The 26,183-nt window shown below is 39.4% G+C and overlaps 1 long non-coding RNA gene across 1 annotated transcript in view; it reads right to left on the bottom strand.

Moving 5' to 3' along the window:
• LOC141424624 (uncharacterized) overlaps positions 1-26,183 on the bottom strand; it is a 280,393-nt gene that overhangs the window by 14,588 nt on the left and 239,622 nt on the right. The window contains exon 3 of the long non-coding RNA XR_012449497.1: positions 5,029-5,086. This is a non-coding gene — a long non-coding RNA (uncharacterized lncRNA). The remainder of the gene's footprint in view (positions 1-5,028; positions 5,087-26,183) is intronic.

Genomic DNA, 26,183 nt, shown 5'->3' with positions numbered 1-26,183 from the left:
CAAAATTAGAGATAAGGGCAAAATAGTTTCTGCTGGGTATTGAGGGGGGGAGCGGGAGGAGGTGGAGTGGGTGGTAAGGGAGGGGGTGGGGGCAGGGGGGAGAAATAAACCAAGCCTTGTATGCACATATGAATAATAAAAGAAAAATGAAAAAAATAATAATAAAATGCTAAACCCACAAAAGGAAAAAAAAAAAAAAGAAAATTCCTTTCAAAGCAATATTCTTTACTCATTGTTTGTCAAGTACCAAACTGTTCTTTGTGCTGGAGAAACAACAACCAAACAACAAGCCCTGCCCTGATGAAATTTATACAAAAAGATAATAAGTCTAATTCAGTAAGCCCACCTTATTCACAGATTTATTACATGAGGTTTTGACCAAACACAGTCACCTAAAAAATTAGCTAGAATTTGTTGCCCTTAACGCAGAGAAAGTAAAGCAACTGAGGCCAATAGGAAAAGGGGAACAGGTACTAGAGAAAAGGTTAGATCAAAAAAGAATTAACCTAGAAGGTAACACACATGCACAGGAAATTAATGTGAGTCAATGCCCTGTATAGCTATCCTTATCTCAACCAGCAAAAACCCTTGTCCCTTCCTGTTATTGCTTATACTCTCTCTATAACAAAATTAGAAATAAGGGCAAAATAGTTTCTGCTGGGTATTGAGGGGGTGGGGGGGAGAGGGAGGGGGCAGAGTGGGTGGTAATGGAGGGGATGGGGGCAGGGAGGAGAAATGAACCAAGCCTTGTATGCACATAGGATTAATAAAAGAAAAAGAAAAAAAATAATTAATAAACAAATAAAAATAAATTTCAAAAACAAAATTTTTAGCATGCACGCATTATGCAGCTGAATTGATCCAAAGAGGCTCTCAATCATTTCTAGATTATTGAAAGTTGTGTTTAAATCCTTCTGTGATCTATTGAGTATTTGCCTGCCCTGAATTTTGTGGAAATATGCCTCCTGCAAAGCAAATGGTGCTCAAAAAACAAGGTAAAAGTGAATGTGCTTAACTGAAGTGATCAACTGAATATGTGAGATTTGTTGAAAAGCAGCATGTGTTTAGTAGAAGGTGGATAGCCTGAGGGGAAGAATGAATCAAGCATCTGCTGTACAGCACTGAACTCTATGCATCCTGATCGTTCACGGATTTTCCTCAATGGCGGTCTCCTTGGGATGGTATCCCTGTGGATATCAAAGGTCTACTGTAAATAAAATTGTGTAGTATGTAAATAGTAATCCCTATGGCAGAGGCAAGAAAGTATGAGAAGGATCCAGAATTTGGATGTGATGATGGTATGGGTTGCCATTTTTAAAGAGAATGCTCAATTTAGGGCCAGAAGGAAAAAAATATCCATCAAACAAAATCTGGAATGAAGTGAAGTTATTTATGCAAAAAGAGCATATAGTGTTCCAGAGATGAAGAACAGCTGTGCAAAGGCCCTAAGGTAAGGTGCTCTTAAGTTAATTAAAGAGTAAGGAGACTAACATGGCTACAGCAGAGAGTATTGGGAGAGGGATGGAAGAGGCCAGATCACGGGGCTGGAGATGCAATTCAGTAGCATGTGCAACACCCTGAGTTTCATACCCAGCACCACATAAAAATTTTTTTTAAAAGAAGCTGGATCACAGAAGGCCTTGTAGATCATTGTAAGATTTGGATTTTACTCTAATGTAATGAAGAGCTAGCCTATGTTTTCTACAGAGGAAGAACATCATGTGACTTGAATTTTCAAAGGACCATCCTGCTTCTGTGTTGAGTGGATTACCAAAAAAAACAGTGAGTAAACATAGGGAGAACAGTTAGGAAGCTCTTAGTTCCCTTAAACATTTTTCCCTTTTGGATCATGTCCCCTGCTTTGTGATTTCTCCTTCCTTAGGTTACTCAGCATATTCTGTGCATTTATAATCCCTTATTTAGGACTTATCTGTGACTTCATTTTTAATGTTCTATATGGAGAAAACTGCTCTTGGAAAATCCAGCCTCACGTGTTTTATTTGATACCACCACAGAAAACTGGGAACAAAGCAGAGTGTGTTGAGATGGCCATGTGGGAGGAGAATGTGGAAGTTAACCACAGATGGGAAATGCCCCTGTAAGATTTCTCCCCAAAAGGCCCAATGCCCAAACAACTTTGTATTGGGCTCTAATCTTATCCATGCTTGAGCTGTTCGGGTCAGGGAAGGCAAGTGGAGAACAGTCTTACAGTCTATTCATTCAGGACTGTCTTTTAAGAAATGACCCAGCAGAAGATATCTAGTCCCAAGATTTATGCTAGTGGGAAACGGTAATGCATTTCAATGAGGAATGATATATCCCAAAACATCTCTTTTTTTCATTATACTGGGGTGCAAAGTTACTATATTTATTAGAATTTTTTAAAGTCATAAACTATTTAGAGCCATTATCTTAGAGACAGATTTGGAAATGTCACACAAGGCTTCTATAGGTATAAATTAATATCCAATCTTCACTTCAAATAAAACTTTTTAGGCTCCCCAGTGAGTACCAAACTCATATTTTAACAGAACACCACATAGATTTCAAAGTGTCCTAGTTTTTGCTCACTAGAGTTGTAATTTTCACTCAGACCAGAACATAATTCTTTGGTGATAAAGGTACAGCAAACACAGTCTCTTTATACTCTTTCATAACATGAGCATACAGTATGGCTATTTGGATATATTTTCACTTATAGTATTTAACTTAATCCTATGACAACTCTTATGGAGGTATCATTACTCCCATTTTACAAGAGAAGAAATTGAGGCTGAGAGAATTTAAATAACTTATTAAGAGCATGTAAAAGACAGTAAGAGGTAGAACTGGCATTGAACCCAGACCGTCTGACTCTAAATCAGTATCTTTAAGGTGGTTCAAGATTTGATAAATTCGTTTTTATAATAAATACCTTGCAATCACTTAAGTATCTTTAATATTACTCAATAGACCCAACATATTTATCCTGACTACACTGGACAGCTGAGGGCCTCCAAGAGAGAGTGAGCAGGGCATCTTCTCCTTGTCTCTGCAAATTAACTTTCTGCCTATCTCCACTCTGCATTGTGCCCCAGGAAGCTGGCCTGCAAAGGCCCCTTTGCTCTCTGCCTTCCACTGGGTTTAGCAAGGGGCATTGCAAGCCCTAGATCATCCCAGAACTCTGGTTTCACTGCTCAACTTCTGGTTTGGTTCTTGATTCTGGCACTAGCTCCCACTCTGGTGGATATCTGGCCTATATTTGCTACTTGCATCCTCCTTATCTCAAAATGTTTCACTTCCCCATAATCATCATTTTCTCTTTTCACTCAGTTCTACACTGGCCCTGAAATATAGTACCTGCTTCCTAAAGGTTCTGTTTTCATTTTTAATTTTTAAAATTTTTAATTTTTTAAATTTTATTTTATTGTTTTTACATTTACCAAATGTGCATACATTATTTGGGCTACCTCCCCCACTTCCTCACCCCCTAGGGTCACCCATCCTCCCAGCAGAACATGTTCTGCCCTCTTGTTCTCTGATTTTGTTGAAGAAAAAACATAAAAGATAATAAGTAAAACATGGCATTTTTGCTAGTTTGAGATAAGGATAGCTATACAGGGAGATTCCTTGTGGTGCTTCCATGCACGTGTATATTACAACCCAAATTGGTTTATCTCTACCAGACCTCCTCACTATTTCCTAGTCCCCTTCCCACAATGGCCTCTGCCAGTTTAAGATTTGTTTCATTTTTCCTAAGCCAACCTTGTTGAAACTTACCAAAATTCTGATGAGACTCAAACTATATTCTTTTAAAAAACATTTTATACCTAGAAATTGTCTAGAGAAGAATAGCCTAATGGAGAAGTCATAGATAACAAACACCTTTCAATAGCCTTAGGTCTAAGCTCTTAGAAGCCCAATTTAGAAATTAGCTGAACTTCTTTTCAAAACTACCAACCCTGCATGTAACTTACGGTGGTTAAAGATCAGAACTTGCAGACTTCTGAAGATTTAGGAAAGGGTTCAAATAAAAACTAAGGAAATTCCCAAACCATCCAAATCCAAAAGATCATTTTTCTCATTATTACCCTTGCACACTCCTGAAAAGGTACCACTTCTGTTTTGTTTTGTTCATTTATAATTACCATTTCAACTTCCAAAACTGACAAATAGTAATTTTCTGGTATTTATCAACTGGGTTATAAATTCTTTATTAGCACCTAGAATCACTAAGACTTAGAACTGTATAAGTAAATAATAAATCGTAGACCTTGGAATAAAATATCTGAAAAAGCATTGTCTGTCTCAAACATTGTATTCCTTCACTAGAATTAGGGAGAAACATTGAAAATAAAAGGAAGTTTTCAGGAGTTTCATGCAACAGAAGTACTTTCTTCTTTGTAATCCCACCTAAACACAAGCAATATTAATTTCATTGTCATTTGTGTGATATGAAGTCACCTGCACAATTAATTGAACTCCTAAATTTCCAAAGTATTGGAGGCATTTAATTGAAGTGCTTCACTGACTTCTTTGATCCCAATCCTCCAGTAGTAGTGATATGACCACCTGTTGGCCATTTTCCCCAAAGATCTCCCATAATCCACTTTACTGAGAGTTCCTAGCAAATAAAAAAAAAATCCCACTTTCATCCATATACCCAAAGTGTGTAAGAGAAGCTATAGTCAAGAAATCATTATGAACAGCTGGGCACGGGGTCACACACCTATAATCCTAGCTACTACTTGGATGGTAGAGGCAGAAGATCATGAGTTTGAGGTCATCTTGGGCAAAAGTAGTTTGATACATTTGTCTCAAAAAACAAAAGGGCTGGAGGCACAGCTCCACTGTTAGAGCACTCACCTAGCATGCATAAGGCTCAGGATCCAGTCCCAAGCACAAGAAAGAAAGAGAGAAGAGAAGGGAGGAGGAGAAGGGAGGGGAAGGAGAGAAGGCAAGAAGAGAAAGAAAAAGAAACCATTAACACTATCGTGCATCTGTCTTCAGCTTTACCCTTTGCACACTCATTCATAACTGTTATCTCACCTGATTCCAGTTGGCTGAGAAACATTTACCGTGGAGCTTTCTCATTGGAGATTATATGCTAAAGTCAGAGAAAAAGACAAAAGTCACCCATATTAGAAGACATTCTGCAAGAAGATTTGCTGAAGACTAACATTATATTTCTTTCAGTAAGTATGACTCAGCATTAGAAGAGGAGACTGTATCTTTGATAAATCATCCAATTGGGTGATTGGTTATATTTAAGGGCCATATTGTTGGGGAAAATAGTATATAGATGTATACACAATTTATACTTACACACACACCAGAATCATGCTGCTCAAAGACAATTTATACTATGTGTAGAATACAGCCACTAAGACCCACTAGAGGAACATCAAATTTGTATCTCCCATTGATGCTTACAGAGTGGCTATGAGGAGAGACACTCATGCTATTTAAATTATCTGTCTTTCCCTCCCTCTCTCCCTCCCTCTATTTCTGTAGGACTCATATAATCATAATATGTGTATGATACAAATTCTGATGAGCCTGTGAAGAAGTTGAGGCTATTAATAAGTGCTAGTCAGCCTTCCATCACTATAATGAAATACTCGAGATGATTAGAAAGAGAAAAGGTTTATTTTGGCTTATACTTTTGAAGGGTTCAGTCCGTGGTTGATTGGCATTGTTGCTTTTGGACCTGTGGCAAGGTAGTACATGGCAGGCAAAAACTGCTAAATTAATATCCAGAAAGCAAAAGAGAAAGAGGAAGGTACTAGAGTCCCCCAGTCCCCTTGGAAGGCACACACCCAATGACCTAAAGACTTCCTATAGGGTCCCACCTCCCAAAGGCCCCACCACCTCCCAATAGCACCACCTTGGGGAACAAGCCTTTAATATATGGACCTTTGGGTGATATTCAGGTCCAAACTGTAGCACCAAGGAAACATTATCAGGAGTTGACTGACAACTGACCTCTTAACGCCACAGAAAAGGGCCCACACATTTACTGAAAGGGATTAAGCATGAGAGAACACGCCTTTGTGCTTAGTACATTGACATATACTAGGATTTCATTTCTTCCTCATAGTAGCCCTGTGTAAAAGGGATTGTTACTAGTATTTCACAGAGAAGGAAAACAGGGGTACAGAAACGTGGATGGTAAAGCCAGTTATGGAGTCCATGTCTCTCAAAGCCCCCACCAGCCTTGGTTGTGACTGACTAAGCTAGCTAGGAGGACCTCCTAGAAACATAGTAGTATATCTGTCTATTAGCATCCAGGCCACTGTGCCCGACAAAGATGGGGATGATTCTAGAACTGCCACTGGACTAGATGGGAGGACTTCCACTTCTACTCATTCGTACAAATTCCTCACTCTAAATGCTGGTAGATCCCAGGTCCAATAATAACCATTTTCTCCATAGTTGCCTCTACCATTTAAGGAATTTAAAAATCATTCTTCCACCTGTAAAAGAAGAAACACTAGGCTGGCAAACCATGTTCCCTATTCTAGGGAGTTTCCATAGATGTATACCCACTGAAGTTCATAAACAAAAACATAAATAAGCCAGACAGCTTTACACAAAGTGCAGAGCATGCACTGCACAACTCATAAATGGCATTTTAACAAAGTGCCAACTTTCCTGCACTTTCTCCTTTTGTTCCTGTGACAAAACTAAGCTATGCTCAGTTCCCTCTGATGTATTACTCCCATGAATAAAAGATGTTCCTTGACACAAATTCACCCTGCCTCTGTGACTGCCCACCATGCCCTCTGCATTTGTCTTGAGAGTGGGTGAGTTTCTGAGGTGCTATACACTCCCCAAACCGAACTCTTTGTTGATCACACTGTTTGGGGCACCTCATTAAACAGTTGGTGTAGCCTGCTAATGCAGCATCCAGGTTCCAGTTAATGGTTGTAGATATTTTTTTTGAGAGTTTGACAGCAGGGAATTCTGGCTTTGTCTCAGGCTTAAAGCACCAAAATAGAATTTGTGAGAATGTTTATGCCACTGAATGAAGAGCATCTATGTGAGTGAGAGAAATCCATGGCTCTCTCTCAAATGATTTCCTGAAGCTTGTGCTAATTAACCATCTAACCAGGGGTTGTTAGGAAGCTCTGTTTCCTCTACTGAGGGTGGAAATTTAAAGGAAGTGAAGAGAGAGCTAGACTGAGAACCCGAATATTTGGATTTCTACTCTGTTCTGCCTCTAATTAGCTGCGTGTCTGGGCTATGACACTTTACATCTGTGGTCCTCAGTTTCTAACTCATAGAAATACATGGGTATACAAGATATATTTTGAGTGGCCACAGAATTCTATGATTTATGTCCTCTCTTTGACTTCACTTTTGTGCTGTCCTTTTAAAATATCCTTGTTAACTATCCTTTAAAGTATCCTTGTCAAATGATATTTATTTCCAGATATTTTTGGTTTGGGATGTATCATCTTTTCAACAACATCAGCATCAGGTTGTTTAATTTCCAATGTACAATGTACAAAAAACCTATTCTTAACACTACCCAGGTGAGCTGTGGCGGTGATCTGGGTATTGATAGCTTTTCTAACCCTCATAACTTACTTTATAACTGGAACATTGTTATTATTAATTACCCTAAAAACCATCTCGGGAATGGAGTAAGAAATCTGTGGAGGCACATTGGGATGATAACTTGCCTTCAAAATAGGACTCCATTCCCTCCCATACATCTTCCTTACCTTTTAATTCCCTCTCACTTATTCCCACCCAATTTATAGCTAATTCTCAAGAAAACTCACTGACTGGGCAATATTGTTTTCAAGATGCCATAAGTCCCAAATCCCATAAGAATAACATAAAATGATCTGGTATGGCAACTAGCCCCATGTTGACCAACAATGTGCACCCAATAAGTACTGATCAGTTGATTGATTGATCTGGTGCTCGGGAGCTTTCATGTCCTGTCCTACTGTGCTGAAAATCCATGCTCTTATGCTTTCCATTCAAATGATCTGTGTCTCCATTCCTTGAGTCATAAAATCCAGGTGACAGCATCTACCTCTAACACACTCCCCAGATTTTCTAGGAATTAATGGGACCATGGTTGTAAACTGTTCTGAGTTATTCAGAAAAGGCCAGACCATCCAAAGAAAGGCAGTGTGGTTGGGAAGTGCTTATGCATGCAATGGATGTCAGCATTTCCCAGGCCAACGTGGAGAGCCAAACACTCATACAAGCAAGAGTACACTGGAGGAGGTTAATGCATTATGGATTTCTGAGCAGCTATGAATAATAGATTGTTCAAATTTTAAGATGCAATGAGTAAATCACTAGATGCCACTAATATTGTGTACATAAATATTTTAAAAGCTCCATGTAAATATCCCATAGTCACTTTAGTTAATTGTGATCAAAGGAACATGTGTCCTCAAAACTACGCTAAGCCAATACAAGTAGTTTGAGGAAACATAGGAATGAATGAATTGAAGAACAGCTGCAAACCCAACTTGGAGAATCCCTGGTCTATTGTACTTTTCTAATCTAGCACTGATTTGGATGACTACAAAAGGCACTCACTACATTTAAATATTTCCAACAGGAAAGGAGAGTGATAACCAAAAAGGAGAAAGCTAACTATGTCAATTCAGACTCTTCAACTTGTTCTAGAGTTGAAAGTTGATCTTTCATGGGAGAAAGATCAGCATTTCCCACAGTTGCAAAAATCGACTTTCCAGAGGCAGCTCCCTACCTCCCATGAGTCAAAAAAAGAGAAGCCTGGAGTTGATGGATTCATTTAAGGCCTTATTTTTATCTTTAACTTCACACTCGAAAGTTAGTGTTCTTGTGATGATCAGACTTTTGAATGTGCTATTCTAATGTGCTATTCTTTCTTGAGCAAGAATAATACCTTTTATCTTGCAATTAAGTGAGATGCACACAGTTTTTGACTCTCATAAACAAAATAAAAACAAAAGGGAGAGACAAGAAATGGTTGTGGTCCTCTTAACAATTATAATGGAATGATACCTGGGCTTGGTGAAACCACAAATGGGAAAAACCAACAGCCCAGATTACAATCTGAGAGGTCTTCAATTTAGGCTTTACCCAGTGTTACTAGTGCTCAGACACTAACTAATTTCTTTATTTTCCTAGCCTTAGTAAAAGGAAAATTCCTGTATGGTCTTCCTTCCCGTACATGTCAAAGGCAATACTCTTGTGGTTATACGAAAGGAATTTGGCTAGAGTAGCCTCTTTATGTTTGGTTGGTTGCAGAAATGGGATCAGTGCTACAACAGGCCTGTCCAGACTTCCTAGAATTCAGGTTCTCCAAGAACTTATAGTCTCTAGCACTGTGCCTACTGATGGGTCTTTGCAGCTGCTAATGTACTTTAACTCCTAATTTGTTAGCCTCTCCATCTGCTCCCTAGGGCAGCTTTCTCCAAGCCAAATGGGAGGAAAATTATTCTTTCCTGACATGACACCATTCTCAGCCTGGGTATCTACAAATGGGCTATGAATGTCCTGAATTTGTATACTAGACTTATTTAAGTAAATGCAAAGTCACATTTTTCTCAGGGAAAGACACACAATTTTCTACAAATTCTCAAAAATTTCCACAAAATCTCAAATCTTCAAAAATTAAAACAACCTCATTGTAATTGGTCACAGTGGAAATATATCAAATACAGATTCACTTATACAAGTTCAGCTGTATGCACTCAGCAAAAGGAAAGCCATCAGGAGAGAAAAACCATTGAAATAATGCAAGTGATCCATCTGCCTTTGTATGTCATGAGCATATACCCAAGGGTGAGCTTGAGATACAGGCATGAATCTGCATCCCCAAATGGAAATAAATGCTCAATGCAATTATAATATTTCTTCTAAGAAATAGAAGAAGTACATTAAAGAACACTACTTGAAAAGGATATTCTCTTTGAGACCATGATCTTGACAGAACTGAAAAGAGAAAAATAATATATACTTCCTCACAAAAGAGTTTGTAGTCTTCCTTCTTCCTCCTTAGTCTCTTTTATCTTTTCCCTCCCCACTACCATGCCAACATGCTCCTCTTCTACCACCCATTAGAAATACTGCCTTTGGAGTTCCATAGAAAACATTGTTCATATCACTCCCAGCTGGACACTATGCAGTGTTTCTACATTTTATAGTCTGAGGATTGATTTTAAAAACATGGGTAACATGCTGAAAGGATGGAAAGATAACCTGAATTCATTTGGATGTCAATTCAAGCTCTCTGCCTAGCAAATTGGCACTTTTACATATAACAGACCTGTCCCCACAACAGAACTTTTCACAGAACACAAGGCAACCATCTATGCAGGCAAAATCCCAGGCTCCCCAATCCACTCTCAAATAACACACAAGTAGGAGACTAGTAACGGTGGATTTCCAGAGCAAATAACTGCTCTGAAATTTCTCTTCCCAGTTCCATACAAGGATTTTTTGATAAAGTCATAGATACTTTCAAAATTTCTAACATTTAAAGTAGCATAGCTCAAGTGCTAGAGTGCTTGCTTAGTAAATGTGAATCGCAAAATTCAAACCCCAGTACTGCCAAGAAAAATAGCCTAGAATTGAAATCCATACTTCTATCCTGCAAGAACAAATCCAAGTCTTTTCTTTCCCCCTGAGGCCTTTCCTGAACCTGATTATCCAAACCATTTGTTCCTGTTCTCTGAACCCCACCAATAATCCCCATCCTAGTCACATGTAACCTTCTGTGATTACTCATCCTGTCAGTGTAGATACAGCTTAAGTTTGGAGAAGTTAGGCCCTCTCTTTTACCTTTATCCTCTTTCCACCATTGTGCTTTGAATTGTACGCTCAAAATGTAGTATTTGAATGAATAAACAAAGAAATGACAGGTATTAAGTAACCAGGGAAAATTGGCGCCACACAAAAGTGTTACTCTCTGATAAATTAGAAAATTTAAATCCCAGAACCAATTTAGGATAAACCAATAGATTCTGAAGGAAAGTATATTCTGATAGCAAATTTTAGTAGTCTTCAAACTTTGCCTCTGGGTGTGAGAAGTTAAAAACTAAATGAAAATCAGTTGATAAAGGGCAAGGACATAAAATTGTGTGTGTGTGTACATGTAGATAGATAGACAGACAGATAGACAGATAGCTAGACAGACAGAGAGAACCTAAGTGTGAAAAGCTAATGGATCAGCATGCAAGAGCATAGAGATTATGAGACCAGAGGGGTTCTGTGATCCTAGAAAGAATCTCTCCAGCTAGTGAATAGATCTACCCTGCTCCCCTAGATGGCGAGGAATAAACTAGACAGGACCAGGCAAAGAGGTAGGAATTCTGTGAGGTCCCACCTCTATGCCACAAGGCAGCCCCAACCACCAACTCTAATAATGAGGTGGAGGAGAGATAGACAGAAGATGGAAACAACAATCAGAGCCCCTTCTAGAACAGAGCAAGTGGTCCTCACCAACAAGACTCTAGCTGCAGAAGTGGTAGAAGCAGCAGCAGGGTATTGGGTCAAGAAGGAGAAGGAACTCAGTACTCTGACTGTAGGGAGAAATGTTAATGAGGCCACAAAGGAGAGCACTGGCTGGTTACCCTAACCCTACCAAAAGAATTCCAGTCTGAGTCTTGTATCTCTCAGATCGAACACAGCATCTGACTCATAATCTGTACCTTAATAAAAATCTGAAAAAGGAAACAGAGAGAAGTTCAAAACCAAACAGGTACTATGACTGTTCATAGTGTTGATTTATCCTTCCCCTGGTTGCCTCAGACTTGAAAATACCTACTATACTTCCATGGGAATATAGATAAGTACAGGACCAAAAGAGTTCCATCTGGAAAGATAAATAGCAAAATAATTGATAAATACATTCATAAATGAGTTGGTAAAGGCAGGTAACTATATATAAAACCTAACCTGATATGGAAACTTAAGCATAAGAAATACCAAGGAAGAAGGGGATATTTGGATCAGCCCATGGTGCCTCATTGGGTTTCTAGAAAAGGTCTCTCTTCATCCAGGAGATATTGTCAGCCTGCTTTCAAACAGCCTTTTTAAACCTCTAAGACTAGGAAGGAAATCCAGCATCAAACTATGCACATGAGTCACTTGGATTCTTTTTTTATTGTGAGGTGCTTCAAATTATGAAGGCAATTTATGTGTGTTTGCAAGGTAAAATCATGCAAAGTTCTGCAAAGATCTAATCATCTCTGCGACACACCACAGCCAGCCACCTCCACTTCATCTGACTCTTATCCCTAGTACACACAGCAGCTTTAACGACATTGTATAAAACAAGTCTCTTCAACCTTTATGCTTATTCATCCAAATGCTTTCTAGCATTTATACATATAAAAGTCATTTGAGTTTCCCTGAATAGACCCATACTCTTAATATACAACTTGTTTTTTACACCAAACAATAAGCAAGCTTCCTTAAGTCCTTCATAAGTGTGCACTCAAACAGACATAATTTCACTTAAATGGGAATACAATTTATGTACTGCATAATGCATCTTTCTTTTTTATTGTTGTGCTGTGTGGGGGATACAATGTGACATTTACAAAAGTTCTTACAATATATCAAATATATCGTAGTTGAATTCACCCCCTCCACCATTCTCCTTTATCCCCCTACCCCAGATTTTGCAAACTTTCTTTTGTTGTTTCTGTTTGCCCTCTCTTTCTCTCTTTTCTCTTTCACCCACAGCTATTCAAGTAACCCACGTTAACAATAAGATATGCCCTGTCTTTCATTTTTCTTCATGCCCTTTTAATATAATTAAATACATGCACACATACCATCAATTATACAATGCACAATTTTGTTATGTACCACTGAGAAAGACAAATTATCCTAGTAAAGGGGTCTAATAGGAGCCCCTAACTTAAAAGCAGGAGACCAAAGGTTTATATTCTAGTGTAAGAAAGCTTTCCATGAAGAATAGAAAAAAAATTTTAGTGCCTAAACCTAGGCAGTGAGAGAACAAAGACAACAAAACATTTCCTGAGAATTTGATCAAAAACTAATCATCACACAGATTTACAGCCTGAATTCATACAATAATTGAGATTTTAAAAATAAAGCCTCACCAATAAAATTTTATTTAAAGTGACTTCCATTTAGTGACACTCCTGATAGTGTCCCACAGAAACAAATAAAAACTCTCTCTAGAAAAATTGGAAAGATCCAATTTACAAGGAGTAAAACATAAATGAAAACATGAAATTAATGGATTTTGTGGTGATTTATTTTATAAAGATGACTGTTAAACATGTCTCTCTCCATCTCACCTTGGTAATTTAAGGCATACTTTCCAGAATACCTTCTAAGACAATAGTTTGCACCAATTCATTCTTGCTAATGTCATCATGATACTCCATGGAAGAAATTAGTCAAAGTCTATGCAGCCATTTTCTTATTGATAGGTATTTTTTGTTTATTTTTCTTTTCTTTTTTTTTCACATATATTCATAGGTTCTGGCTATTTTCCTTGTGGCTTGGCATTTCAGGCATAGATAAAAGATTTTTTTAATTAGAAGTTTCACATAGTGTATGAGAATATACTTTTCCCCACATCCCCACTAGCAATAGTTTTCACCATTTTTAATTTTTGCCTGTCTTTTCTGAACCCATGAAGGCATCCCCTGCATTCCTGTGGCTCAAGGAAGAACATTTAGTGAATAGAAAGTAGGTTTTCATATCCCATTTGCCTCTTTCACTTTAATCCTGGATTTAGAGACCAACTCAAAACTATAGTGTATCTGTCCTTCTCAAGTGGGGACAAGTACATGCTAATCTTGTGAGCTGTGAAGGCCTTGGGCACTGCCTACCACAGAGGACAGGCCCATGTGCAAAGAACTCAAAGCCAAGTTTAATATACTAGCTTCTATTAGCCTTAGGAAACACTTTGGGGTCCACTGAAAGACAAAATGGTCAGATGTCAACAAGACACCATCATCAAAAGAAAGAGGACTCTGGGGGGGGCAGCGTATCTGTGGTTCCCCAATTAAAGGGGCCATTATTGGTCCAAATAATGAAAGGTATATTTAAAAGACAGCATGTCACTGAGGGTCCTAGAACGCAGCGCTCTCTCACTGCTTTTGACCACATGAGTACAATGAGAAATCATAAAGAAATGCCAATTACAGTTCACAAATGAAGATTCAATTTACTTATTACTCCATGCAATCATTGCCTTGCCATTAATATGCCTTGAAAAGTAATTTGCACTGCACAGAGACCATTTCCCAAGTCTCTACTGCCACCCACAGTTTGAGGTGAAAACAGTGCAATAAAATCTTGGGAAGCACACATGAAAATCTGCTCCAAATTGAACTATACCAGCATTGTTATATTTGTATACTGTTTTGTGTATTTTTATACACACACACACACACACAGAGCCATTTGATGGGTAAAGAATAAACAAGGTATTACTCGTGTTCAATTAAACTCACTCCAGGTTTGGCACTTTTCCCATAGCAAGTAAATCAGTGTTGTCGAAATTGGACTTGTCATTCAATTAAGCCTGGGCATTAATAGTCCCGTGGCCTTCAGGACATCTTTGTGTCTAATGGAACCTGTTTGGATTGTCAGGGTAAAGAGACAGCACTTAGGAGGATGGAGATGTGGCAAATGAAACCAAATTACAAAAGCTTCTGTCTAGAGTGAAATGTTGCAATAATATTCTTGTAATTGTGGGTGAAGATTTTTTTTTTCAGTGTAAGCCTGAACTTGAACAGCCTCAATAATTCATGAGGTAGGTTTCATAACCACCATTTTACAGGTAGGAAATAGAAGCCCCAGAAATTAATTATTCACTTTTCTAAAGGCTTCTCTCAAGCAGCACCAATTAATATCCACTCAGGGCATTACAACCAATGTTCATTTTTAAGTAATAATGCTTTCATTGTTACCAAAAGATAATAATACCACAAAATAACTGCTCTGAAAGAAAATATTTTCAAATAAAAAGCTTTTCATTGCAGTATGTCTCCTTCACTCTCAGACCTCTCACACCTGGTTTCCTGCCAACCAACTCCTAGCAAATCCTAAAATGGCTAATGAATCCCAAGTCAGTGACTGAGAAGAGCTGGGGCCATGGCTCAAGTGGTAGAGCTCCTGACTAGCAAGCATAAGGCCCTGAGTTCAAACCCCACTATTACAAAAGAAAAAAAATTGCATCCAAGTCAGTAATTGAGAAAGGGAAACCCAGACACCTTTATCAATCTACTTCTGCCACTCCCAAATCACTCCAGTGAGAAAAGACAGGCTTACATACCCTGCATGTCCAGTTTTTGCTAGTTTGGAAAGTCAACAATGTCACACTTACATCAATAGAAAATATTCTAGAAGTCCAATCTCCAAATTAGCAGAAAGTCCCAACTCCCCACCCTGGGCTTTTCCACCTCTACCAAGGAATATTAACGCAGAGGCACAAGCAAGTCAACCAAGATCCCAATGACATAATCATACAATAATATGATATCTATTCTTTTCCAAAGACCAGATCATTTCTGGGTTATGTCTTACCGTCCTCTATAGAACATCTGCATTCTAAGCTAAAAGGTGACAGGTCAAACTCAGACTGGCACTTTCCAGCCTCTCATTATTCAGGTTTCAAAAAACTGTGAAGTCCAAACTGGCTCTGTCTCTGACAGAGGTCACACAGTACCTCCAATCTGGGCAATGCCCTGAGAAGTTCAATGTGGACACTCTAGTGTCAAATTCCTTGGGTCCAAATCCTGGCTTTGCTGCCTTCTGAACTCTGTGATTTTGGGGTAAATTATTTAACCTCTTTGTGCCTCAATTAATTCTGCTGCTGAACAGTGAAAACGGGGTCCATTGTATAGTATAGTTCTGAAGACTGAAATCAGTTAACATACTTTTTCTTTTTAGAACCTTGCCCAACATATCATCAGCAATCAAGGAATGTTGGTTGTTAAAAATGTTAGCTGATAATAGCAAATTTGAAAAAATTTAAAACAGATCCGAAACTAAGTATGGGAAGTACCAGAGCTGGGGGTTATCCTATAGAATGATATTGACTGAAATCATTTCTTGCCCTACAGGAAGGTAATCCTTGTGCATTAGGAAAGGTTATAAGCCAGGCATGCCTGGTGACAATTTCCAAGGAGGCTAGCACCTACAGACCTGAGGAACTTAGACTGCCGAGTTCCAAGTACCAAAGGAAGTTCGTTGCTATTTTTTTCTTTAAGTTAAAGTTTTAACTCTGCCCATGTCAAGTTAACCTAAGTCAGAACCTCCACTTTAAAGTTCAGAATTCAATTAGCAGGGACAAGTAATTACTTTTGCCTCACTGGCAGGCAGAATTCTTCAGGGAGAGGAAGTTCATACTTCACTTCTGGCAGCAGTTCCAAGATCTGTTGCTGCAGACCTTGACCTCTGCACTCCTAGCAAGAAAGCCAGACTGAGCCCGGGATGAACCCTGCCTGCGGCTCCTAGATTCATCCGACCTGGGATTATAAGCCCAGATCTGTTATCCTTGTCTCTGGTAGGGCTGGCTAACAAAATGCACAGAATGTCTTGCTAACAAGTTCTCCACTCAACACTTGGGGAAATCAGCTTTGTAATACATCAGCTCTGTGTGTGTGAATGGTTGAGTAAGATGGCTGAGTCCTGGGGTCACTGCCCCATGTTGCAAGTGCATCAGACTTGGAATTAGGGGTCCCAAGTGTGAGTACTCTGCCGTTCACTAACAAAACCTGCAGTGACATTTCATTTTTGTGAGCCTTGATTTCTACCATGTGTATCTGCACATGTTCACTGGTTAAATAAGATCCAGTGCGAGAACTTGGAAACATCTAAAACTTGCTAATCACTATTCTGTAGTGTCAGTTCCAAACAAAGACTACTATTTTACATGCCCCTGTTCCCCCAACACACCCAAGCTATTTGATGGCAAGGCTTTATCTCTGCATGCCCAGTGTTTAACACAGTAATTGAGACATAGTAAGAGATTGATACAAGGGTATGGAATGAACAAAAAGGCATACAATTGACCTGAAAGCAATTAAGTCACTAGGGCAGGTGTCAATAATCATGTGCTCCTACTGAGATCTGAATTTGGCATCTTGCTTTGACCCAGGCCTGAAAACAGATAGGATGTGTTTACAGAAGATAAAAAGAGAGGAGGCAAGAAATGTACACTGAGCCAAGAGTTCATGTTTAAATCACATTCTAGTATAGCCTTTTTAATAAAGGCAATAAGGATAATAAAAAGGATAATTTTTTGTTTATTTAATATCACCCTAAAATATTATAGAAACTCGCTTGTCCCCCAACCCGAGATCAACTCCATTAAAACAAACTGAGGCTGACAGAGATAAACTCTTGTCCAATGTTGTCCAACCAGATACCTACATTGGGCTCTCAGATCTTCAGATTCTGCACCAGTGTTCTGGCTCTTGGAGTGACTGTCAAAGGATTCTCAAATTTAGGGTGACATACAGCAGCAATCATCCATATTGACTTATCCCCAGCTTGAAACACTGGTTCCCTGCATCTGGAAGGCTAAGATGCCCTCAGTCTTAAGTTACTGGTAAGAGAGCCTATCAGTAAAGGGGGCCCAATCCCAATAGCAGAGGTATTATGGAATTCATGTATATTCCTAGTCAGCCATAGACAAAAGACAGTTGAATGGTCATGGAGCTGTAGCCTCCCCTTACCTTCACCCTAGCCCTGATAACCCAATGTTTTAGCCATTACTACAACTTCCAGAAAGGAGATCCTGACAAGTCCCACACTCTCAAGAGATTAAACCAGCCATCATTAGACCACAGACATCACCAGTGACGCCATGGTCTTCCTCAAACACTAAATCAGGCCTCTGATCTTCATAGGAGCCCAGATCCACCTTAGTATATTACTGCTTTGGACATTGTGATTTGAACCAGTAGCCTCGCTCTCCGGCAACATGCCCACAACTGAGTGGGTCCCTTATACCCTGTCCACCATATCCTGGCTTCTTCCTGGTCTCTGGCTCTCGAAGGCTCCAAACATACTCTGCAACCAGGACAGGTCCCTCAAAAGATAGGCCGTTTTAACAGCCCTTCCCTAAACTCTTTTACTATAACTTTATGGCTAAAATGGCCACTATTCTTTAAGTGGAGCTTGTTCACTAAAGTCCCAAGTGACAGTTTATCCAGAAGCTCAATACATTAATACCCTTTTAAAAAGCAATCAAGTCCTATAAATTAAATATCAGGTGTTCTTACATGACTCACATTTGAGGCCCTTCTGCATTAAGTCAGAAACAACTTATAAAGGGTTCTTGATTTTTTTCATCGCAACTGTTTTCTGTTTTTCTTATCTCTATGCAAATAAGATTGCCCATGACTGCTAAATTCCCAGAATAAACTCAAGATCTTAAAGCCAGTAGGGGGTGAAGTTGACTCTGAGTATAAGCGCTGCTCTCTGTAACCCAGACCTGAACAGATACAGAGTAGGCCAGAGAGAATCAAGCAGTGGACTTTAATTAATGAGCTTGGCTACTCTGGAAGCAAGTCTTCAAGTCATTTTATTGACTAAGTGGGGAGCAAGAGAAGACAACAGTGGTAGCTAAAGAAGAGGATGGTATTGATCCATTAATGTAAAAGTCAGGCTAATCTCTTGCCCACATCAAATTCCAGACAGAACTTCTGTGCCTTTCATTGTTTACCCTCCCCTTGTAAGATATGTCCCCTAAAATTATGTTTTTAGTTTTTTCATCCACTCAATAAATATCAATTGGGCACCTAGTATGTATAAGTGTTCTGGGCAGAAGGTATGTACAGCCCTGCCCTTGTGAAGTTCATGCTCTAGAAGGGAGAGACAGACAATACATAGATAAATAAGCAAGTGTGATCAACTCAAACCATGATCAATCCATAAACACTAAAACAGAGATGGGGTTTTATCTCCATCTCTGAGATGGAGATATGTGAGATATATTCTCCCCAGAGAATGGGAAAAATGTGAGACACAATTCCTGCACTCACTGAGTCCCCTTCCTGAGGGAGTTCAAGCCTTGAAACTGGCTTGATGAAAAAACAGGCATGTGGATATTAAAGAGACCTTTAAGCAGGAAGCTACTTTGAGTCCTCAGCACTGGTTTCCCCAGGTCCCCATTTCCAAGATGTTCTGTGTGTCTAACAAAACCACCTCTAGCACTTGTTAAAAATGTAGCTTCCTCTGGTCCCTGGTGGTGTAGTTCTGAAGGCTTAGGCTGGGGCTCAGGAATGTACTTACTTTTGACAAGCATAAGCTTCTGATGCAGGGACCAACCACTTACAAATGACTTGAAAGACTCAGTTAAACCAAGGGGCAGAGATTGAATTATTTTTTAATACCACCTTTACAGAGGAAAGGAAAATCTCGGTTAGTCCATGAGAGCCAAAGAGTACCTAATGGACTGCAGAGAATTTTTGTATGCAAGACCTTCAGGCTCTTTACCTGTTTCCTAAGTTAAATATTTAAGTTACCTTTCTTGAAAAGCTAAAATTTTGAAGTGTTATAACTATGACAAAACAAGTCAGTACTTAAACATTTTTCCAGTTTTCACCTGGCCTTATATCTTAAATGTCCCATTTTGGCACATTGCTCCCAGATTCTCAAGGAGAAGGAAGTCCCCTTCATAGCAGCGTTATTCTGGATTCACTCTGTGTACCTGCTGCAAAAGGCAGATAGGCCTCCATTCCTCCTTTCGGAAGGCAATGCCATGGTTAAGGAGAAAAATCTCAATTTCAAAGTAATTGAGGGAACACTCCTCTTGGTCAGAACATGTTCAAGAGAGATCTTCGGGCAGTAATACTGCTAAATGTCCCCAGCTAATAAGGGGTATCACATGGTCTAAAGCAACTGGCTGAGTCTGCCTCTATATTCCCCTGTAATATGATAAATTTAAGCAGAAGCAAATTTGTCTCGGTATTCCACAATGTGATAAAGGACAGGAAATGTAATTGTGTGATGCCAATCGCACCAGAAAATTGCAAATCTCCAAACGCAATGTTCCTTTCAATCACATAATCAAGTGACTGGCAGGGCATTTGAGATATTACCTAAATTGCAACTAATTTTCTGTAGCGACTTTCTGCACCTTGCTCTACCGCACTGGCAAAAGGTAGGCAGAAACAAAAGTCACTAATTGCATGGAAAGGAGCCTCCGTGGCCTTGCTTGCTTTCCTGACACTTCCCCACACCATTCACTCAGCATACCTCACACATTCTGCAGTCAGGGCTGTTGTGTGGCCCGTGCCAGGCAGATACCATAGGGGAATCTTGATCACCATGGTGACAGCTGCTGGGGTTTGGAATGCTTGTTACCTTAAAAGAGAATAAGAAGAGACAGTGGCAAATCTGGAAACTCTGGGCTTTGGGTCAAAACTGTCTAAAAAGGACCTCTATTCCTTATGCTCCTATGTATTTTAAAATACAGAGATCTCCTGTGAGGAACAGGAGCTCTGGCTATACTTAAAACTGTGGAGAAGATATATTAGAAAGTACATCACAAACATCCTTTAATGCTTTTATTGAAAGAGGCAAAAATCAACTCGAATAGGCTTAGGCATGAATGGGAATTTATTATAAGGATACAAGAATCTCTGAGTCCCCAAGAGCAAAATGCAGTAGGGTCTCTGGCGCCCACAGAGCAGTTGTTCATTTTTATCCTCTGATTCTTTTTACACATGTGTTCCTTATTTTTTAGAAAACTGGTATTTTCAGCTCCTCAGTGAGCAATGTGCCTGAGAGAAGATTGATGGCTGTCCTCAAGTTTTGAGTTCCAAGTTACAATTTCAAACAATGGAAGCTGAGACTCTCAGGTCATCTCCAATTTCCCTGGGCAGGGATTCTAAGTGCTTCAGTTGGGCCAAAGGCTAGCTGATGATCCAATCCCTTATTTTCAAGTAGGCGTTGGGTCACATTATAGAAATGTAACCATGGGGGCCCATTCCTAAGAATGGGAATTGGGGCCAACCATCAAGGGAATCATTTTGAGCTGGAGAAGTACCATCCTACAGCAATTTCTACATAATTACTAGCTGTTCAGATCTAACAACCACATTCTAAGGGAGGCAGCTCAGTTCTTATGTTCATTTGGCAAATAAGGAAATTCAGGATCAAAGACGTCACACAGCTGTTAAATACTAGAGCCTTAGCTTGAATCTAGGTTTTTCTGATTCCAACTGCTGTGGACACAGACACACAAAGCCAATCTTCTCATCTCTTTTTGACCTTATGTTTCATTTCATTTATTGTGCTTTTTCTGTCTGAAAAAAATTCATTTGTTTAACCAATGGATAACAAACACATCCTTTGCACAAGGCATTATGGAGACAGTCTCAGACCCACTCCAAGTTCCTTATGCAGACTATGAGACCTGCCCTCACAAATGCTTAGAATCCATTAGGTAAGACACTTGACAAATTCACCTTCCAAGACTCCATATGTCTTGTATGTCTGCCATACAACTCCAGGTGATGCCATTCACAGCTGAGTCTTGAGAATGGCACCTCCTAGAGTAGCACAGGGCTTGGGGTGTCTAGGGTGTGGCCTGTCATGTGCTTCAGCTAAATGCACTTGTTTCTTCCACCCTTGATGGATGTTTATTTCCTACAAGTTAGAGCCTAACTGAAACAGGAATTCTAGTTTTAGCATTTTTCTAGAACCTGGGAGCGATGGTCTCTAATGTTAAGGATCCTTTATTGAAATAGCTTCATTTTAAGGGTTGGGGGGATGGCTCTCAAGTAGTGGGAGCAAGTCACAGCTGTGGTCTCTCAACTGAGATCTGGCAATGAAGCTTGGGGATTATCCAGCCTTTAATGGGATGCCTTGACTATAATTCCTCTTATGGGGAGGAAACCACCAGGACTGACTAGAAGAGCTATGTAGGACTGTGAAAAGGGTGAGTTGTCAGAGGATTACTCATAGACCTAGGAAAGAAAGGAATGGTATGCAGAGCCAGAGGGAGGACATTGAGCTGAGGACTGCTCTGGAGGACAGGGATGAGGGTAGGGCTGCTGTCTGGGCTGGTAGAGAAAGCACAGGGGAGGGGAAAAAAGTTCCTCTGTGTCTCATGTTCTGACTAATGGTGTTTCAGTCTAATATGAAACAAATGGAACTTTGTGTTAACATTGCTGTCTCCTGCTTTTTCGTCATTTCTTTTGTTTTATTTTGAGACAAGGTTTCATTATTGTAGCCCAAGCTGTCCTCCATCCTCCTGCCTCAACTTCCCAATGTTGCATTATAGATGTGTCCCACCAGACCTGACTTTGTAATCTTAATATCTATCATGTCAATAAGCTACCTTAGTAAAACTTGTTGGGAAAACACTGCCTTTGAATAACAAGCTCTAGGGAGTGTTTGTCCCTACATTCCCCCCACTATTTGACTATCCAACAGACACTAATCAAATCTAATACAATATTACCAAGGTTGCACTGGATTAACTGGTCTTTTCTAGCACATATCAAAAACCAGACCACAGTTTGCACCTGCTCCATGTACAGTCCATACTACCAGACCCACACTGAAGTATCAAGGCAAAGAAAAGTCTCCTTGAGATAACATTTGGATTCAAAATCAATGTTTCTACAGATACTCAAGGAAGAACTGCCTTTATGAAACATGGCCCAAAAGCAAATCTCTCATTTTATAGGTTTCCCATGAAAAAGGAAAACTGCAAGCACTTAACTCAAGCCCCAAAGTACACAGCTAAGGAACACCTGGCACCATGAATAAACTGCAAATGTATCCATTTTCCTAAAGAAAAAAATTACATTAGATGACACACTTCCGAATGTACTGCTGGTAGAGACCGCCTTGCTAAAGACCAACGGTGATCATTACCAAGCAGTGCAAGAGCCCCAGGGAAGAGAGTGAATTGGTTTTCCAAACTATTGACAGTTTCTAGAAAGTCTGCAGTGTTTACTATTTTAAAATAAAACATCTGTTTGAAAAAATCTGTTTTATGATTTTTATAACAATTCAAAAGTCACATTTAATTTTGTTCTTTCTCCAACAGAGTTTTAAGTAAATTTTCTTTTGATCCTAACAGTTCCATATGCCTTGCGCTTCAAAAGAAAAAAAATTTCCCCTTAAATTCTTCATGGTCAGTTTTACCATTACCTTATAAAACTTCTCCTAGGAGGCAAAACAAACTAGTTATATAGTTTTCTTTCCAACAGTCTATAGCAGTTGAGCGTGACTGTGGGTTTATAGTGCCTCCAAAGATTAAAAACAATCCCACTTAAAATGTTCAAATCAAATTCACAAGCAACCTAATGAGCTGTGAATGTAAATGTAAATGCTTTACTAAGTGAGCACCCATAAAAGAGTTATGTGCCCTAAGTAATTATGTGCAGATGCTGGCTCTCAGGAGTTCAGTTTGGGACATTTCTCAGCAATGGGGTGTCTTATGTTCATCCTTTAGTGTCAGCTCCAATATTAAGAAAAGGCACCTATTTTCCAGAGTAGAGCACAAGCTTCAATTTGTTCAGTGTATGAACCTTTCATACCACTGGTTTCCAAGAGTTTTCTGTCTTCACCTCCCCATGGGACACTTCCATGGAGCAGGAGAAGTTCATTTGAGCATGCAAAATCTCACCTCAGAGCACATTTCCTACATAATTGGATAGAACTGAAAATACATAATATCTAATATTTAATTACCACATGAAACGATGTGTATAGAGTCCACAATAGGAAATGTGTGTTGTTATCAGAGTTGGCAGTGCTAGTCTTAACAGTCAATTCTCACTGATCCTCATTGGTATCCATTCTGCTTAATTGACAGACATCCAGTCCTCTGCTGCCTCACCAAACACTCAAAGATCTGCTTTCTCTGCTTAAACTTGCATAAAAACTCATACTCCTTAGTGATGTTTCCTATACACATCTATCATTGTCTTTTAATCTTAACACAGTAATTAATGCTTATCTTAATCCAAGTATTCTTTATTCTATCAGTCAGTTGATGGGAAAATACTTGAGGTGAAAGGGGACTTCTACTCCTTGGATCAGTCTACTCCTCACATAGTGCTAAAGGTTAACCAGCCTTGGACCCTTCAGGGACTGGATTAGAAAGGATGTTGGTGTGTCATTCTTCTGGAGATCTTCACACTCTTCCAAATTTAGTTAACTCCTAGCTACAAATGCAGAAGACCTATTTCTTAGCTGTTAAGTTGATCTGACTTGCCAAAGAGTCACTGGCTTTTTGTATGGATCCTATTAATGGGCTCCCCCCCACAAAAAAACCCTACCCATTAACTCTAATGTCTCCCTACCCATATCTTTACTTGAAGAATTTCAGGTTGTAATGTTCATCAGACAAACTATCAAGGTACTTGGTTGGCACTCTATTGAAAAAAGCTTATACTTTCTGCTTGGATCATGCTGCTCTGGAAGCTTCAGGTAATTACTTGACTCATATACACACATTTACACACACATGCACACACACACACACCTCACCTGGGCAGAGGCCCTCAACTTTCAGCCCCCTCTCTTCAGAATTGTGATTATAATCATAGCGGGGATATTATCATCATGCTCCACTGTAAGGTTATTTTCTCAAGGGGATTGGGTTATTGCTATTCTTCCTCCCTAGAGAAGTAAAGTGTGTCAGTGAACTCCCTAACTATCTGAGAGGTAAGTTAACTCTAAAAAACTTAAAAAATCTGCTATTCAAATTCTTAGAACATCTCTTTCTTTAAAAATCATTTTGATCATTGGCATAGAGCTGACTTGTCACTTAAAAACCCCTAGTATCTCCCTTCTATGATATTCCACATAAAATCCAAACCCTTAAACCTGTAACATGCAACAAAATCTAACTCCTATTTAACTTTTAGTATTCCCTTCTTTCGATACCCCCGAGCATGAATCCACTGATCCTATGATTGATCTACATCCCACAAAGACATCTTATCTATTTCTTCTTTCATTGAACAAAAATTTATTTCTGACTCTGGACCATTGCTTCTGCCCTTCCACCAGAATGCCTCCTCACCTTCATCCAAAACTCAAATCTCACTTCCTTTCTGGAGCTTTCTCAAATCCAGCAGGCCATGATGTTCATTCTACTAGTGAAATTAATGTACTGCATTATACCAAAAGTTATACAAAAAAAGTTAGGTTGGGAACCAAGCTCTGCCATTTGCCAACTATGAAACCAGAGCAACTCACTTATCTCCTCTAAACACAATCTGTTATCTGTTATCCGAGATAAGGAGTTCTCATCTTAATAAAGTCTTTTGGTCCTTATCATAAACTTCCAGTTACTCATCCATGAGTAGAGTTGCCAGATTTTAGCAAATAAAAACCCAGGACCCCCATGCAATATTTAGGACATGCTTATACTAAAAATCATTCATTGTTTATCTGAAATTCAAACTTACGTGGGTGGTACACACCTGTAATCCCAGGTACCTGGGAGTTGGAGCTAGGAAGACTGCAGTTCAAGGCAAGCCCAGGCCAAAAGGTAAATAAATAAATAACAGCAGGACCCTATCTCAAAAATAAACCAGGCATGATGGTACATGTCTATCATCCCAGCTACTCAGGAGAACAGATGTAGGAGTACTGCTGTCTAAGGCCACTGGGGCAAAAGACCCCATCTGAAAAACAAACTAAGAGCAAAGGGACTAGGGTGCGGATAAAGTGGTAGAGCCCTTGCCTAAAAAGCTAGAAGCCCTGGGTTTAATCCTCCAGTACCTGGTGAGGGGTGGAGGACACCTTACCTGGATATTGTGGATTTTATCAGGCAATCAGTCCTAAGCATAGATCCATGTTCTGTTGTCACCAATCAATTTAAGTTGTGTAGAGATGGTGGGGGGGTTGTCCATCCCCCAAAGTTTAGGGTGCAGTGCAATATGAGTGTTGCAGAATAAAGGGGTACCAATTCCTTCAAACTTAAGTTGACTCAGCAAGCAAAAGCTCATTTTAAAAAGTAAGCTCTTCACCCTCTTCTCAGATTAAAAAAAATTAAAGAGCCAAAACTCTGCTGTTTTTTTTTCCCAACTTCCTTAGCTCCACCTGATGTTGACTTACCTGCCACAGATGCCCTATAAAGGAACCCATAAAGAAGCTCAGTAACCAGTCCACATAAATCCCTTCCTGGTTACCCTTCCCTCTGGCCATATATACATGGGGAATAACAGCAGCTTCTTTATTACTTGTGCTCAGTTTGTTCATGAGACTCTATA

Source organism: Castor canadensis, chromosome 7 (genome assembly GCF_047511655.1).
Source record: "Castor canadensis chromosome 7, mCasCan1.hap1v2, whole genome shotgun sequence".
Lineage (NCBI taxonomy): Eukaryota > Metazoa > Chordata > Mammalia > Rodentia > Castoridae > Castor > Castor canadensis.
Note: the sequence above shows the minus strand (reverse complement) of the source record. Positions and strands in the feature narration are given on the sequence as shown.